Source organism: Pogoniulus pusillus, chromosome 24 (assembly GCF_015220805.1).
Source record: "Pogoniulus pusillus isolate bPogPus1 chromosome 24, bPogPus1.pri, whole genome shotgun sequence".
NCBI lineage: Eukaryota > Metazoa > Chordata > Aves > Piciformes > Lybiidae > Pogoniulus > Pogoniulus pusillus.
In genome coordinates this window covers 8,124,157-8,140,099 of record NC_087287.1, presented here as the reverse complement: position 1 = coordinate 8,140,099, position 15,943 = coordinate 8,124,157, and the positions used below count along the sequence as shown (strand labels likewise).

Genomic DNA, 15,943 nt, shown 5'->3' with positions numbered 1-15,943 from the left:
GCCGCCGAGTGGGTGTGTGAGGAGGGGGCACAGGTGATGAACGGGCGGGAGAGGAGCGGCTTCCCTCAGAGGTGGGAAGGTCTGTGGTGCAAACCCCCTCCCGCCTTCCCCGCGCCCCGTCTCTGCAGATGCCCCCGAGAAGGGCTGCGAGGCTGGCAGCGACAACAGCCTCCCCCGGGAAAGCTGCTCTCCCTCCTTCTCCCTCGCTCGCCTTCTTTTCAGCTCGGCCGCTTGACTGACAGGGAGCCTTCCAGCGGCCGCCCACGCGCGCTCCCGTTTCCCCTCAGTCGGAGCGGGAGATGGCGAAGGAGAAAGCATGAATGAAACAGGCAGGCGGCGGGCGCGAGCGCCCGGCCCCGGGAGAGCCGGAGCCGCCACCGCACTGAGGGCCCCGGGCCGGCGGAGGCTCGCCGGTAGGCCCAGGTGGGTAGGGCGGCGTACCGCGGGCAGCTCCGCGGCGGAGGCACCGTGCCCCCAGCCTCTGCCGTGGGCTGCGGGTTCCTGAGCTGGGGAGCCGGCGACTGCAGGCAGCCAGTGGCACCCCCAGTCTCTTTTCAGAGAGTCTGAGAGGCCATTTTAAGGCAGAGCTGTCCCTGTTAAGGGGTCTGTGTCTTCAACTCGTTCCCTAGATGCCCGGGGCCGCATTTGAGGGGTGCTTACAGCACATAGATCCCCAGAGCCCTGTAGCTAGCCTGGTTGAGTGTGTTGGGGTGGGTGAAGAGCGTGCCTCTCATCGGGTGAAGTCTGGGTGGAAAATCCTGGAGTAGAAGGTGGAAGGTTGAAGCCTTCTCAAGCCAATACCATGACCACAACCATTTACATGTAGGCAGAGGTGTCTGATTGCTCATCTAGAAACCTACTTTGTTCCACCAAAGGCAAGCCATTGTCTGCTGATAAAAACTCCAGTGCCTGATTCCTGAGCTAGGACTCTTGTCTAGAAGTAACAGGAGGGAGGAAGACTTGTCCAAGATTGTTTGAAGCCCACTTGTTTTTTCCAGTGATTACTTGGTACTCGTAATCCTTTTGTTCCGCCCAACAGTTGTCCCTAAGAAGGTTCTGACTTGTCAAACACATATTGAGCCTCTGGCTGGAGATCAGAGCTCTTCCCAGTGCTTTGGGCTGAATATGGTTGAGTTTGACTTGTGACATTAGCATTGCCACCCTGACTTAGTGGAGAGTCAAAGGATCAAGTAATGAGGGCCTCCTAAGTCAGTGGAATTGACTCAGCAAAAGTCAGTAATTCCCCTAATTTACTGAATATCTCATGTATTTTCTTCCTTTTAAGTATTGGAATCTGACTGGAAAGTATTTATCTATCTAAATATCTCCTTCAGCTCAAATTGAACAGGGCATTTTCCACTTCTAAATATGCACAGAGTACTTTGTTAGTAGCTGATGTTAGATACGTTGCTGCACTTGAGACATATCTGCATTTAGGGTTACATAATCAATAAACATGGGGTTTTGTCCCATGAATCTAGAATCAAAATCTGAGCTGTTTTAAATCAGTATGCCTCCACAAATTTAGTGCCTGCCAGAAAATTTATACCAGCTAAAATTTTAGGCTCTGCATAAAGAGAAAAAAAGCTGCTTTAGATTCATATGGTGAGAAGTGTCTTAGTAACTTTTTGTTTTGTTTGAGTTTTACATTCCTGAAAACTCAGTGCACAATAAAACACCATCAGGTCCTTTGCTATAGAATAGCAAATGTAAGATTATAATTTAGATGGGTCAGTGTAATCCTTTGTGTATTTGTTTTATGAGGTTCTTATGTTTGTGCTGATAGTTCAACATGACTCACCTACAGTCCATATCACTGCCACAGCTGTTGTAAACCTTCTTCTGAGTCAGAGAATGACTTTATGACCCAGAATTCTGGCAGTGAGTACTATCCTAGTGATTTTCCCAATTAAGAGAGAATTGCAAGTTGATATCAGTGCAGAGTGAGTCAGAGTTTGATGTAAGAGGCAAAACTGGACTTGTCAGTTACTACTGGACTAGCTCACTATCATCATCCCTTCAAAAGTCAGCAGCATGAAAACCTGGACTGAGCCTGTGATGGGAACTCCTCGTAGAGTTCAGAAGGTTTGCTGTGCACCGAGGTTTGCCTCTCCTTAGACCCAAATGCTGCTGTTGTACCAGTTACCTGCTGCTCGTTGCTATGGGGTGCAGAGTGGCTTTGCAGGGGGATGGGGCTGGCAGCTTAATCACTGAGAAGAAGCAGAGCTTCTTGACTTGATTCTGAGAAACCATTTCCCTGGTGAAGGGTAGTCAGAGGAAATCACCAGGGAAGGCAAAAATCTCTAGCCTGCAAAAATTAAGAAGACTTGAAGTGTGAGACTGGGATGAGGTTAACATCAGACATGAGGCTGAGGGTGAAGGTTAGAGATTCAGTGACCACTCAGCTGGGAACTGCCAGGGAGTTCTGTGCTGAGGTTTGATTTTTCTTGAAGAGGATAAGAGAAGGCAAGGGGAGGATCATAGTGCTGTCTTCACCTACTGAACAGTGAGTAATAAAGATAGGCTCAGACTTTGCATAGCAAAATAAGTTGTAGGAAAAAGGTGTAGCAAGAGCTACATTCTGGCAAGACATAAGGAAATGGTGACTGCTCTCACTTTCACAGTAGGCATGATTGAAAACTGGCACAGGCTGCCCAGAGAGAGTAGACTTATACTTGGCTGTACACATAACTCAGCTGGACAACACCTTGAGCAACCTCATTTAACTTCCAAGATGGTCCTGCTTTTAGTAGGATTTAGACCAGATGCTCTTTCAACCTTACTTGTTCTGTGGTTTTAGAAAGAGTCTTTGCAGTTAGTCTTTGACAGTGACTCCCTCCTGATTTCCAAAAAGTAAGCAGGAAGAACTGTATGAAACAGTGGGGTAAAAGAGGCAATGGATTCTAGTTAGAGGAGGAAGGAAATGTATGTGAACCACCTGCAACCAACTTGGGTTGGTGTGGAAACATTTTGTTAAGCAGGCAGAAAGCAGGGAGCTCTATAGGAAATGCTGCCTGCTTAGCTGGCCCCTTTGTTTTGTAGTGCCCTCCACGTCTTCCCCTCTGACCACTTATATCTGTATGCATGATATAAACCAGCATAGCTTTATTAAAGTGAAAAGAGCCACACCACATTTGTTTTGGTTAAATATGATATTAAAATTAGAGGGTTGTTTTCGTGCAGTAAACTTAGTAGGAGCATAAGGGAGAAATGTGACTTAAAATAGCATTTGGGAAATATATATAGCAAAATGAACAAACAATATGCATGAGTCATGTCCAGCGGTTCTTGCAATAACAGGAGAAGCTTCTCTGAGGAAACTAACAGCTTTTGCTTCTCTGAAGCTGGAGCTACCCTCTGGGTAGGGCGTTTTGGAAGTGCCTGTTTGCCCTGTAGCAATGGGAGTGTGCTGGCCCAGGGGCAGGTGGCACTTAGTGGTCATAGCAATCAGTCTGGTGGTAACAGAATCTGAAGTCATTTCTGAATCGGGAGCACTCAAGAGCATTCGTGAAGATGAATCGTGCAACTTGGGTCGCAGTGTTGTTTTGAATCGTGGTGTCTGCCTCAGCCCTTCTGTCCTGCAATAGGCTGGGCGTGAAGCATCTCTGCACTTCATGCCCCTGAAGGCAGTGGATCCCTGTGTGGGTACAAAGCACTCTGAGCAGAGCCCAGTGCAGGACTGGACCAGAGACAGTCGTGCATTGAGAGACCTTGTGGAGGCTGGCAAAGAAATCTTCTGGCATAGTTCAGGAAGCCTGATTTAAAATTGGCTTTGTCTATCAAGTAAAGACCAAGATCTGCCATTTTACACGTGGCCAAAGGCTGAAAGTGGAGTATATCCTAGGGATATGACAAATACCAGTGTCTTGGAGGAATCTGCTGCAGCACAGTTATCCTCTTACCTGGCTGTTGCTCAGACTTACCTTATAAGCCAGTGGCACTGCTGCCTTGAAGCAAAACTGACTGCACTAAGGTGGAAGGGAGCTGCACCCGGTAGCTTTGCTTTTACAGGCTTTGAAACCTGAGTGAAGCAGAGTAGAATTAGCCAGGCTGGGTGGCAGCAGTTTGGCCATTTCTATTAAATATAAAACTCAACACACAGCAGAGAGAAGGGGCTCTGATGACACTATTTCAGCTTTGTTCTCATGGTAACCATTATGTCATCAGGATACCATGGTTACTGTAATACTCCTTACATTTCAAATGTTAAAAAAGGCAGGAGAAGAAGAAGGAAAAAAAAAACTTTTTCCAAAGTTGAAATAGAGATGTGTTTATTCAGAGTTAAGCAATCATAAAGAAGGATTAACAGCAGTTGTTAATACTTCACAGCAAAGCCATTTTGAAACCACGAAGAACTGTTTTAATTAGTAATTGCGTTTCTGCTGCTGTCCCTGCCACCATATGGTGCATGTCCTGGGGTTTCCCCTCTCTCAGCTTGTGGCACCAGCAGCTATTTTGATACACACACCCGCTGCAGAAGGCTAACACAGTCATATTCAAAACTTGGGAAGCGTAATTTCTGCGTGAGGTAAAACCCTCAATTTGCACAAAAGTAAAAAACAAACCATACGAAAGTCAGAGACTGGGACTGTGAGGTTATCTCACTTTTGAGAGGTTCAGGAAAAGCAAAAAGGTTTGGCTTGGATGCTTTAAAGATGCCAAAGCATATGGCTCAGAGGAAATCAGAGTGGCAGCTTGCTATTTCTTGTTTGAGGACAAAAAAGTATGCTGAAGGCAGTGTGCTTTCAGGGGACCGTGCCTGCAGTTCTCTACAGCTACAGCCTGAAACTTACCTTTGCTGAAGAAGAGAACATGAGCTCTGGTACAGTGAGAGTGTGCAGTTTTGAAAGTGGTCTATGCTGACTGTTTTTGTTTGGTCTGAAAATGACTATTTTCTGCAGTGGAAGAGCTTTTAGACTGTATGGTGACTGTTGCATATGAGAAGGAACAACACTAAAATAGGCAATGCATATGTTTTTGAAAGCATCTGGTGTTCCTGGCACCTTTGGTACTGCTCAAACTGGTAGGCATTGTTGGTATCAGGTCCTGGGACACAGTCCACATATACAGCACATTGAACATTTCAGATTCACCTTTGGATCTCTGGTGAGTTCAGGGTGGCTCAGTGAGTGCAGGGATCATTTGGAGAAGAAAAAAAAAAGATTAATGAAATATTTAGGTATTAAGATTTGAAGGGGAAATTCTAAAATCAAAATAATTGTTAGCTTTTGTCACTGCATGATCTTATCACCTATATGCTCTTCCTCAATTTCCCCCTGATATTTGTTGCCATTGATGAAAATGATGTTATTCCAAATTGGATAGTAAATTGCTGAGGTCAGAACTGTGGCTTTCTATACCAGTTCTGTAGGTCTTCATCATAAGAAAGCAGGTGGGACTCTTACAAGTAAAAGCATGAAACTACGTGGGCTGGATTGTAGGTGCTAAAAGACACCTTTCTTTACAAACAGAAGTGCAAGCCAGTGAGAGGTACAGTATGTCACATATATATACACTTACAGGCCATGAACATTTGTGGTATTAGTCAACAAGAAAAAGGACTAGAGGCTGCTGTGGAAACCTAACCATAACAAAAGAAATGACATCTATACAGTTGACTCTAAATATTGCCTTTTAATCCGTTTCAGGTTTCCCAAAGCATTAAAATACCCCTGTTATTCCTAGATTAGTTTAACTCCTGCACATATCTAGCATTCAAAATACTGTCTCCACATTCTTTTTGCATTCTTGCTGAAGCAGGTTTTACAAATAAACAATCAAATCACAAAAGTTTTGGCAAAATCAGCAGCAGTCACCAGCCAGATCTCTCTGTATGTAAAAACTCATAGTCTAGCTTCAGCTGCTGTGATTTTAGGGGGAATGAAGTGAGACAAAAGCACAAATCTGAAAGGAAAGGCTGTTTCTATAGAGAATATTGCCTCTGACTATCCAAATGTCCACGCCAGTGAACAGTTAGTGGTGTTCCTAGTTTCCTCTCTCTAAATTTAAATGTCAGCTGTTCTTTCTTAATGTTCACTGTAGCCTAGCTGATTTTGTACATCTGTCATAGTCTTGCAAATATTAGTAAACAAGCATTTCACAGCAAGCCTTGCTGCTAAGCAGAATTGAGAAACACTTGGGATAGCTGAAGTCTGTATAGCTGGGTGTGGCTGTGGATCTATACCTGTTTATCTCTCTGATTTAATTGTCCTCTTGCTCCAGGCTGAAGAAAATTGATGTCAGAAATCATCCTTGGGAACAGAAATACAAGCTCTGGTAAGCAAGAGACCCAATGTGCATTTTGTCCAAGAGTTACATAGAAAAATCTTTCACAGAAATTTTCTTCTGACATAGAATCATAGAATTGTCAGCTCTGGAAGGGACCTCGAGGATCATATCGTTCCAATCTCTTTGCCATGGGCAGGGACACCTCACACTAGATCAGGTTGCTCAGAGCCACATCCAGCCTAGCCTTACAAACCTCCAGGGATGGGGCTTCCACCACCTCCTTGGGTAATCTGTTTCAGTGTCTCAACACTCTCATGATGAAGAACTTCTTCCTAACACCCAGTCTGAATCTACCCACTTTTTTGCTCCATTCCCTCTAGTCCTATCACTACTTGACAGTCCTATGAAGGTAAGAAATATGAACATGAGATTTCAGGTATCTTATTCAGAAAAGAATATTTCCAGTGGCAGTTCCTAAACTTTCCATGTGTCTGGAATAAATAAATATCATTTGCAACCGAAGTTCATTCATTGCTGGCACAGCAGCACTTATGGCTGCACAGAGACATGAATATCTGTATCATCAGTATTAATAAGGATGACAAGCCAAAATACTACAGGGAGACTCAAAATGTGTAGGGCCTTGTGATGGATATCTTGAGCAAGGTTCAATATTGTGTTCCTAAGGGATTGCCACCATAGCAAATTATTTCTTTGGTTGTAATAGTATCTTGATGTCTTTAAAAATGCCTTTAATATACTGCAAAAAGTAAAGATTTGTCTCTGATTTAATTAGATTTCAGGGCATATAATCAGCTAAGAATTTTAACTTCTCTGTCATGGCAGGTAACAAAAAGACAAGATGTGTATCCCTTTGCTGAAAATAACTTGATTAAGAAACCAGGGACCTGCATATTCTATGTAGTCATCAGAAGTTGGCATATGCTTTGCAAGACTGCTTTGTCTGGCACCTGAAGCTGTTTTCAAGCTTTTTCTTTGAATTCTTCTAGTTGGTATTCGCTCCCAGTCTCGTTGTCACTTAGCATTACTGAACTGCCAGCAGCAGCAGCGCCCTTTCTTTCTGCCTGTTGTGACAAAGCCTGGTTCATCAGGCAGTGCTCAGAAGTTACTCCAGATTCTGACATGTGAGAGCTTATGAATTAAGATTACCCATTTGAAAAGTATTAAGAATGAAGAATAACAATAGAAAGAGCTAAATAGCAGTAGCCTGTGCCAGGTGGAAACTTTCTCGTGCAACCTTGGCATTTTTCTTGCAGAGAGTCCTTTTGCAGGGGATGAAACTCATGGTTTTTCCAGGATGCTATTTGCAGAATATGTGAGGAACCCACTGTTAATGTCATCAGTCTTCTTAATGCATACATGCATCTGTAACTCTTAGCTTTAGTCACAGAATTGTAGAATCAACCAGGTTGGAAGGGACCTCCAAGCTCATCCTGGCCAACCTAGCACCCAGCCCTAGCCAGTCAACCAGACCATGGCACTAAGTGCCTCATCCAGGCTTTATCCGAACACCTCCAGGGACCATGATTCCACCACCTCCCTGGGCAGCCCATTCCAATGCTAATCACTCTCTCTGGGAAGAACTTCCTCCTAACATCCAGCCTAGACCTCCCCTGGCACAACTTGACACTGTGTCCTCTTGTTCTGTTGTTGGTTGTCTGGCAGAAGAGACCAACCCCACCTGGCTACAGCCTCCCTTCAGGTAGTTGTAGGCAGCAATGAGATCTGCCCTGAGTCTTCCCTTCTCCAGGCTAAACACCCCCAGTTCCCTCAGCCTTTCCTCACAGGGCTGTGCTCCAGGCCACTCACCAGCTTCATCCCCCTTCTCTGGACATGTTTCAGCACCTCAACATCTCTCTTGAATTGAGGAGCCCAGAACTGGACACAGCACTCAGGGTGTGGCCTGACCAGTGCTGAATACAGGGGAAGAATAACCTCCCTTGTCCTACTGGCCACATTGTTCCTGATCCAGGCCAGGGTGCCATTGGCTCTCCTGCCCACCTGGGCACACTGCTGACTCATGTTCAGCTACTCTCTACCAGTACCCCCAGGTCCCTTTCTGCCTGGCTGCTCTCCAGCCACTCTGTCCCCAGCCTGTAGCGCTACTTGGGGTTGTTGTGGCCAAAGTATAGAACCCTGCACTTGGCCTGGTTAAATCTCATCCCATTGGACTCTGCCCACCCATACAGCCTGCCAAGGTCCCTCTGCAGAGCTTTCCTACCCTCCAACAGATCAACACCTGCTCCCAGCTTGGTGTTATCTGCAAACTTACTGATGCTGGACTCAATCCCCTCGTAGTCATTACACAAACTGTTTCTGCACAAATAACCATGATATAGTCTGACTTACTTTTGGTTGAAAAAAAATAGTGTATAAATACACACTTTCAAAAACATTTGATTTGAGCCTCCTTTACTAAAGCTAACCAACTAGGAGTAACTCTTTGAAAAGCCTTATTGCTGATTTTTTAACAGTGCTGTCATTCTTGTCATTTAGTCCCTCTCTGCATGCAAAATGTGAATTCTGTTGAAGTTTATATACTGCAAGAAAAAGAGAATTTTAATTCTCTGTAATAACCATTTGAGAAAGCAATAAGCAATTTCCATTATTTAGTGCCTGGGTAATGCACACCAGTTGATGTGTACAGTGCTTACAGTAGGAGTAACTGACATAGAATCCATATGGCACTGGAGCACAAAATTCAGCAAGAGAAACTGAAAGGTCATCCAGACTTAAACTGGAAAGTGAGATTCATCTTCAGAAAAAAAAAACAACAACTTATCTGTGGCCAGCTGGTATATCACTATATATATAGTGATATAACAACTACATCCCTAGCTTGCATCTATTTCTCTGTGCTGTTTTTCTGTCAACTTAAAGGGAAACAGAGGGTGGTCTGTCACAGGCCTTCAGAGGAGGTAAGAAAGGGGTAAGAAGGTGGATTTCCCCCTGTCCCCTCCTTTCTTTCATAGCCTTTACTTCAGCATTCAGTTATATCCAGATACAGAGGCAGGATTCCAAGCAAACTGGACTGTTGCTCTGTTCCTGAATAGCACCAGTTACGTTTCATCTTTCCATCTATTTCCCATCTAAAATAATGTCATCTGAACAAAGCAATAAACAAGCCTGAGAACTGTGACTAGTGGTCATTAAAGTCTGTTGCAAAGTGCTGATTTGTCAGTTGGATAGAGACTGGTTAATTGAAGAGTGAGAACTCTTCTGCTTTTACCTGCCTTGTTAATGTCCAACCAATAGTTTGGAACTGCAGGAGAAAAGGGAAGGATTCACTTCAGCACTGTACATCTTAGCTGTTACTTATGGAGAAAAGCCTCCTTCTGACTAGAGGTGTTGAAGGCCCAGCCTGCAGATCTAGCAGACTATTTCTGTAGTTGTAGCTTGACTTCTCCATACTGGTACCAAATCCTTATGAAAGCCTAGACAAATAGCAAAAGATGCTTAATGACCCAGTGTGCTTTCAGGCTTTACCAGGGAGGACCTCAGGCAGGGCATCTGTCTGCTGAGCCCTTCTGTCATTCTTCAGGATTGGCAGATAAATCCACATAAATCAGGCTGTCAGGTAAAGAAGACAGGAAAAATAGCACCAGTCCAGATAACAACCTTGCCTGGAGCTGGGAGATTGCATCTGGAGCACGGAGAGGAGGAATGATCTTGAATCTTAATCTCTCATCATATCATTCTTTTATCTATGGAATACTGATGAAGCTTTACCCCAGAGAAGTGTTGCATTGATTAGCTGTTGATGTGAGAGGAATCTTTCTGCAGAAGTTGTTGCCCTGCAGGAACTGATTGGGAAAGAGGCATTTCTATGGGTCAACACTTGTACTATGACCAAGTTCAAAGATAGTGTCAAGAAACTGCAATGTTTTACTGCAGATCTGGCAGCATTTGGTCCTGTTATGGCTAAACCATAGCCACAGTATAAGATTCTTAACTTTTAAAGTAATAACATTTTTTTCTTCTGATCTCCATCTTAAGGGACCAAAACCTAGGAAGAACAAAAAGAACTACAGTTCATGATTTTAAACATTCTGGTTTGTTTTTTTGTTTTATTGCTTTGGGTTTTTTTCCCCTGCCATTATCCTAGGTTTGGATTGTTTGACTGCAGTGAAACACATGAACCAAAACAGAGAAATATAATATGAGCTGCTTCTCTCACAACAATAACATCAGTTGGTCTAACTCTTCTTTAACTGAATGTTTGCAATCCTGCTAACTTCAGTAGGATTCCACAGCTATTAAAACCAGCAGCATTTATCCATGCTTTCTCTAGTCTGTGTGAGGTGGAGAAGCAGAAGCAATAAAATAAGGGGACACAGTCTCAAGTTGTGCCAGGGCAGGTCTAGGCTGGATGTTAGGAGGAAGTTGTTGGCAGAGAGAGTGATTGGCATTGGGATGGGCTGCCCAGGGAGGTGGTGGAGTCACCGTCCCTGGAGGTGTTCAAGAAAAGACTGGATGAGGCATTTAGTGCCATGGTCTAGATGACTGGATAGGGCTGGGTGATAGTTTGGACTGGATGATCTTGGAGGTCTCTTCCAACCTGCCTGATTCTATGATTCCTGAATCTAAATGTATGTGATTTAACAGTACCAAGAGGACAAAGTGACAACACTTCTTAAGTATTGCTGTATTTTTGTATTGTGTTCTGCAAGACCCAGGTTAATTGTACTCTGACTGAGTCTTTACAGATTCTCTTGCTTTTACCTCCTCACAGTTTCTTCTCCAGAGTTCAGGGTATGCTTTGGACTATTCCAAGAAAGCTCTAGAAAGCTCTAGCAGCAAGGTGGTAAAGGAATGTGCCTTCATCTCCTCAGTGAAATTCCAGAGCTTCTACATGTATTAGGGCAGTGGCTACCTGTGGATGTCAGGGTGTCACAGGTGAAATAAGGCTGGAGGGTTGTGGTGAAACAATGTCTAAGGAAGCAGGAGCTCCACTGCAGCCATTGTGCTGAAGTGCTGGATGAAATTTCAGCTTACTGCAAAGTCAGTTCTCCATGGAGTGAATGGTATATTGAAGGAAGAAAAAGTCCTCACAGCCTGAAGAGTAATTTATTTCTGGTCTGGAAGGTCAAGATAGGATGTTGTGTGATGAGAGTGCAGAACTATTTTGGGTGTTAGTGTCATTGAAGAATCAGATATATCCACCAGCCTAGCGGAAGTAATAGGAGAATCCCTTCTAAGTCCAAATGATGGGACAAAACTATTAAGGACTGGATTTTTTTCCCTCAATTTCTTCAGAGCTTATTTTACTTTCAGCTGTTGTAAGATGATTGGCTGTGTATAAAGCCTGCCTTACAGCCTCCTTAACCCCTTATCCCCTTATTCCCAAGCCTAAATTTCAAAGAGGCTTTTCTGAGCTCACACCTGCATATATTTGACTTGGGGTGTTATTTGGTTTACATACTAAGTTCACACTCATCCATGGCATAGGCCAGGGCAATTCTTTGTGAAGCTGCTACAAGTTCTGTCTGCTTATATTCATAGTGGACCAAGTCTAAAAGACCTAAAGCTGATTTTAGTCTTTCCATGTTCTTCATGTGACTAGATAGAGCTTTTGAATTCAGGTAGCTGTTGGAACAGTTCAACAGCTGGGAAACAGAAGAGTTAAGAACAAACATTTGTTTATTTGCTGAAATATCAACTGAATGCTCCCTTCCCAGTTTTCATTGTAATATGGTGGTGAGAGATTTGCCTGAAGCAGTCCTGAGGCATGACTAGATCCATATTTCAAAGTAAACTCTGAGATCCAGTTTGCTTGTTAGGTTTGTGGCATTTGAATCCTTTCATTGAAATATGAAATTTCTGGACATTAACTCTTTTTTAACATGGAAGTCCTGTTAAAATTGTTAGATTAGTAACCCTGAGAGCAGGAAAGCAACAAAAGGATGACCTTCCATTTCAATTTAATGCCACCCAGGAATCAAGCAATCTAGCATCTCTCTTACTGATTCACTAATAAACTGCATGCACATACAGAAGTAACACAGGAGATGCTATTACTCACTTCCTATTTCTAACGTAAGGATGTGTTAGTAAGAGTGTTACACAAACTACAGATACAATTTTAAGGAGAAGAAATACAGTGCAGTGCATCACAGCAGTATGGAGTGATACAGTGTTCCTGTGTGGGTTGGAGAAAGTATTTTTTCAAGTATTTGAATTACACACAGTATATATGATTAGCCTTGCTGTCACCAATTACAGGTGTTCCAACGCCCACCTTCTCCTGTTATATGGTTTTATCATGACTGGCATCACCATTTAATCATTACAGCTCTGGACAAAGAGTGAGAATTCCTGGCTCCTGAGAGTAATTTAGGTGATTTACTGTGTTTTGGTTTTTTTGTCCTTGAATCAGTCAGAGTTCAGCCTATTTATGCTTCCATCTTTTCATCTGAAAGCAGAAATAATCTGGAGGTTGATATATTTATGCTTCGCATTCTGTTCCACTCTGTGCAGTCAGAGAGCAAGTAAATGTAAACTTTCTGTCCCACATGAATTTCTGGTATTTCAGAATTTGTATTTATCAGGAATTGGGCCAAACATATCAATATTGATATGTTTTCCTTTTTTGGGTTGAAAAGTTCCCAGTCAATACTGGTCAGGAAATGGAGGCCTCAAATATTTTTGTAATCCCAAAGTGAAATAGTTATGTTTTCTGAAAAGAATGTGAGCATTTTAATTTGAATTTAGTTGGATTTGTCTCCACATCACCTAAAGAATTTGGGGTGGTTATGCTAACCAACTGGGGTTCTCTAAATTGCCTAGAGTTAGGTAAGTTCCCAGGGCGTACTGTGTCAGTAGCTCTACCTTGTGCTCATTCAGCATCAGCAGGAGAGCTGGAACTCAAGGGGAAAGAAGCACAAAGCAGCTGAACTGCAGCCCACATAAGGCACCACAGCAGTGGACACAAATGCAAATTAACATTGATGTGTCTTGGAATCATTTCAGTTTGACTCAAGAGCCTGGAGTTTGTTGATGAGAAGGAGCAAAAGCCAGGACATCAGAAGACTAAAGCAATCCCTTTGGCTGATGTATTCAGGTAAATACTAGCAGTGTCAGGATAGAATCCACTGTAACACATGGCAGAATAAATGTTTAAAACTATGAATGAGCAGTGCTAATATGAGTTTGGAAACCTGGATGGTCTCATCAAGCAGTGGTGCCTTGTGAAGGAAAGAATGGTTAACATAAAACTCCACAAACCCAGTTCTGTCACAGGCTCTGTGGTTCAGGAACCAGGAGAAAGCCTTTCAAAACCTAAGCCTTAGAATACACAGAACCTACAGAAACCACTCTGGATCTCCTAGAAAATGAATATTTAATGGGCATACAAACTAGGACATGATTCTTGAAGAAAATAATAGCATATTTTGTTGCAGTACAAGATTCAGGCTTTGGCTGTCAACTCAGCTGCAGGAAAGGAAAGAATTACAAGTGGAGTGGCTGGGATTTCACTGGATGTATTTGAGAACTGGTTCTCGGCTCCTGCCTCCTGTCTGAGGAGGGCTGTGATTCTGTGTCCTGAGGCACTCTGTGCATGCCCAGCTCTCAGCTACCCTGCCAATTGGGTGTTCCAAGCCTGGTTTATTCTGCCTGCATCTAAATATCACTGCTTCCTCTGAAAAGCCACTTAAAGTACTTCAGGAATACTCTATCAAGGCTGCTGTCACCTCCTGGGAGAAAGCAGCCTCTGGTGAATGGCACTGGAAGATTAGAAAAGCCTCAGAAGCAGAGGGGAAGGAGGTTTGTCAATGTTTTTTTGTATGTGTGTTTTGTTTTTTTCCCAGAGTGACATTGCAATGAATGATTGCATCCTGTGTTTGAATGCTGTTGTACTGGATCAGAAGAGAGACTGTGAATTTGCTTTATTTTATCTCTGGTACCTTTAGGAGCCCAAGACAGACAGAGGAGCCAGAGAGGGATTTATATACATAGCTGTCAATACTCATGACCATCCATGTGCAAATTACTTGAGCTTTCCAGGTTAGATTTTCTGAGAAGCTCTTCAGTGGTCAAGAAAAATGACTGCTTGGTTCTGGGAGTTTAAAAATATTTGCACAGTTAAACCACATTCTGCATAGTCCAGGGACCTGCTCTGTGATGGTCCTGCTGCACAACCTGAGTGCTTACACCCTGTCTCAGTGCACAATTCCCCAATCTGTTGTGATTCAGTCCCAAATTAGGAGTTGGCAACATTTGTGGCTTTTGGAAACATTGCTGTTTCTTAGTGTGTGGTGGTTGGGTGTTTTCACCCTGGAGGTCTGCATATTCTTCCTCTTTCATGTTGCTCTCAGTTTTGCTGCAGGCTTTAAGCAAAGGTTACTGCTGTGCGTGTCGACTGGCTTTCGTCATTCTGTTATGCTGTGCTTTCAAATAATCATCAAGTGTGCCTAGCACACAGGATGGGCACCTTTCCTGTCTGGTTTTATAAGCATAAATAAATACTTACAGAAAAGACAGCTGTGGCACTTCCCCCTCTTCTCTGATAGATCTCTCTTCAAAGCTGTGGATCAAAAGCGCTTTGCAAATATTCAGCAGCATGGACCATGGCTCTGAGGACTAGCACAGAAAAGTCACATGTGAACTTCTAAGTCTGTATAAGTAACCTTCCAAAATGCAGGTTGGGAAAATAATAAACACATTTATCTTGCCAGCAGGGAAAGGAAGTGCCTCCTGTCACTCAGAGCAGCTCTCTGAGGCATTGCAGTCATGTATGGAAGCTGAAGGAGGCCTATCTGAGACCTGTTGCCTTCAGAAATGTGACAGAAATTCAAGTCTTCTTTCACTGAGACATTAGAAATGGCACTGCAGACACGCAGGGGATCTAAATTAAAATTTCAGCTCTGACACAAGCTTTTGGAGTGTATGAGCAAATTGCTGTGTGCCTCAGTTCCTACTGGTAAAAAAGAAAAAAAGGGAGAGAATATTTCTTCACTCTGACTTGTACCAGAGCTATCAGAGCATCAGACTGAAGCCATTTCTCACTGCACTTGAACCCTGGCTGTCCTGGGGCAGCTGAGCAGTAAAAATAGAAGTTGATAAAGATGTGTTTTCTAACACCCTGGAATTAGTATGGGAAGTCCTGGTTTTGATTTTTATATACCAAATAAGTAAGATTCATCTGTTTTTGAAGCCAGATGAGCCTTTATTGAATGCTATAAAACTTATCTGAGAGACAGGCAGTAAATAAATTTGACTGCAGACAACTATTTTCTTCATATAAAACCAATGAGGCAAAAGGCAATTTTATAACTGCATGTGCCCTCAAAACTGCTTATCCACTATCCTATCTTTAAGCATACTGGAAAATCAGTAAGGTGAATGGTCACAAAACTCCCACATTTTACAGTTCTGCTCCAAATGGTGTTCTTTCTCTTTCCATAGCTCCTTCCAGCATGACTTTGGATGTCAAAGGTTGATGGCAACAAGACTTTTGCTACTGTCCTGAAACTACGTCTCTGGTTGGTCATATGAACTTGGTTTCCGTAAAGCTGTTTGCTGAAACTGATATTTTAGAGTAGAGAGTGTACCTCTGCCCCACAGAATGTCAGGGGCTGGAGGGGATCTCGAAAGATCATCTGGTCCAACCTCTGTATCCGAGCAGGATCACCTATACCAGATCACATAGGAACACAGCCAGGCAGGTTTTGAGTATCTCCAGAGAGGGAGACTC

General features: G+C 43.3%; 1 long non-coding RNA gene across 1 annotated transcript; it reads left to right on the top strand.

Annotated features, from left to right (window-relative positions):
* Positions 1-2: 2 nt before the first annotated feature.
* On the top strand, positions 3-15,725 carry LOC135185964 (uncharacterized). Its single transcript, XR_010306703.1, has 4 exons — positions 3-423; positions 6,223-6,276; positions 13,219-13,309; positions 15,655-15,725. It is a non-coding gene; the product is annotated as an uncharacterized LOC135185964 (long non-coding RNA).
* The last annotated feature ends 218 nt before the right edge of the window (positions 15,726-15,943 follow it).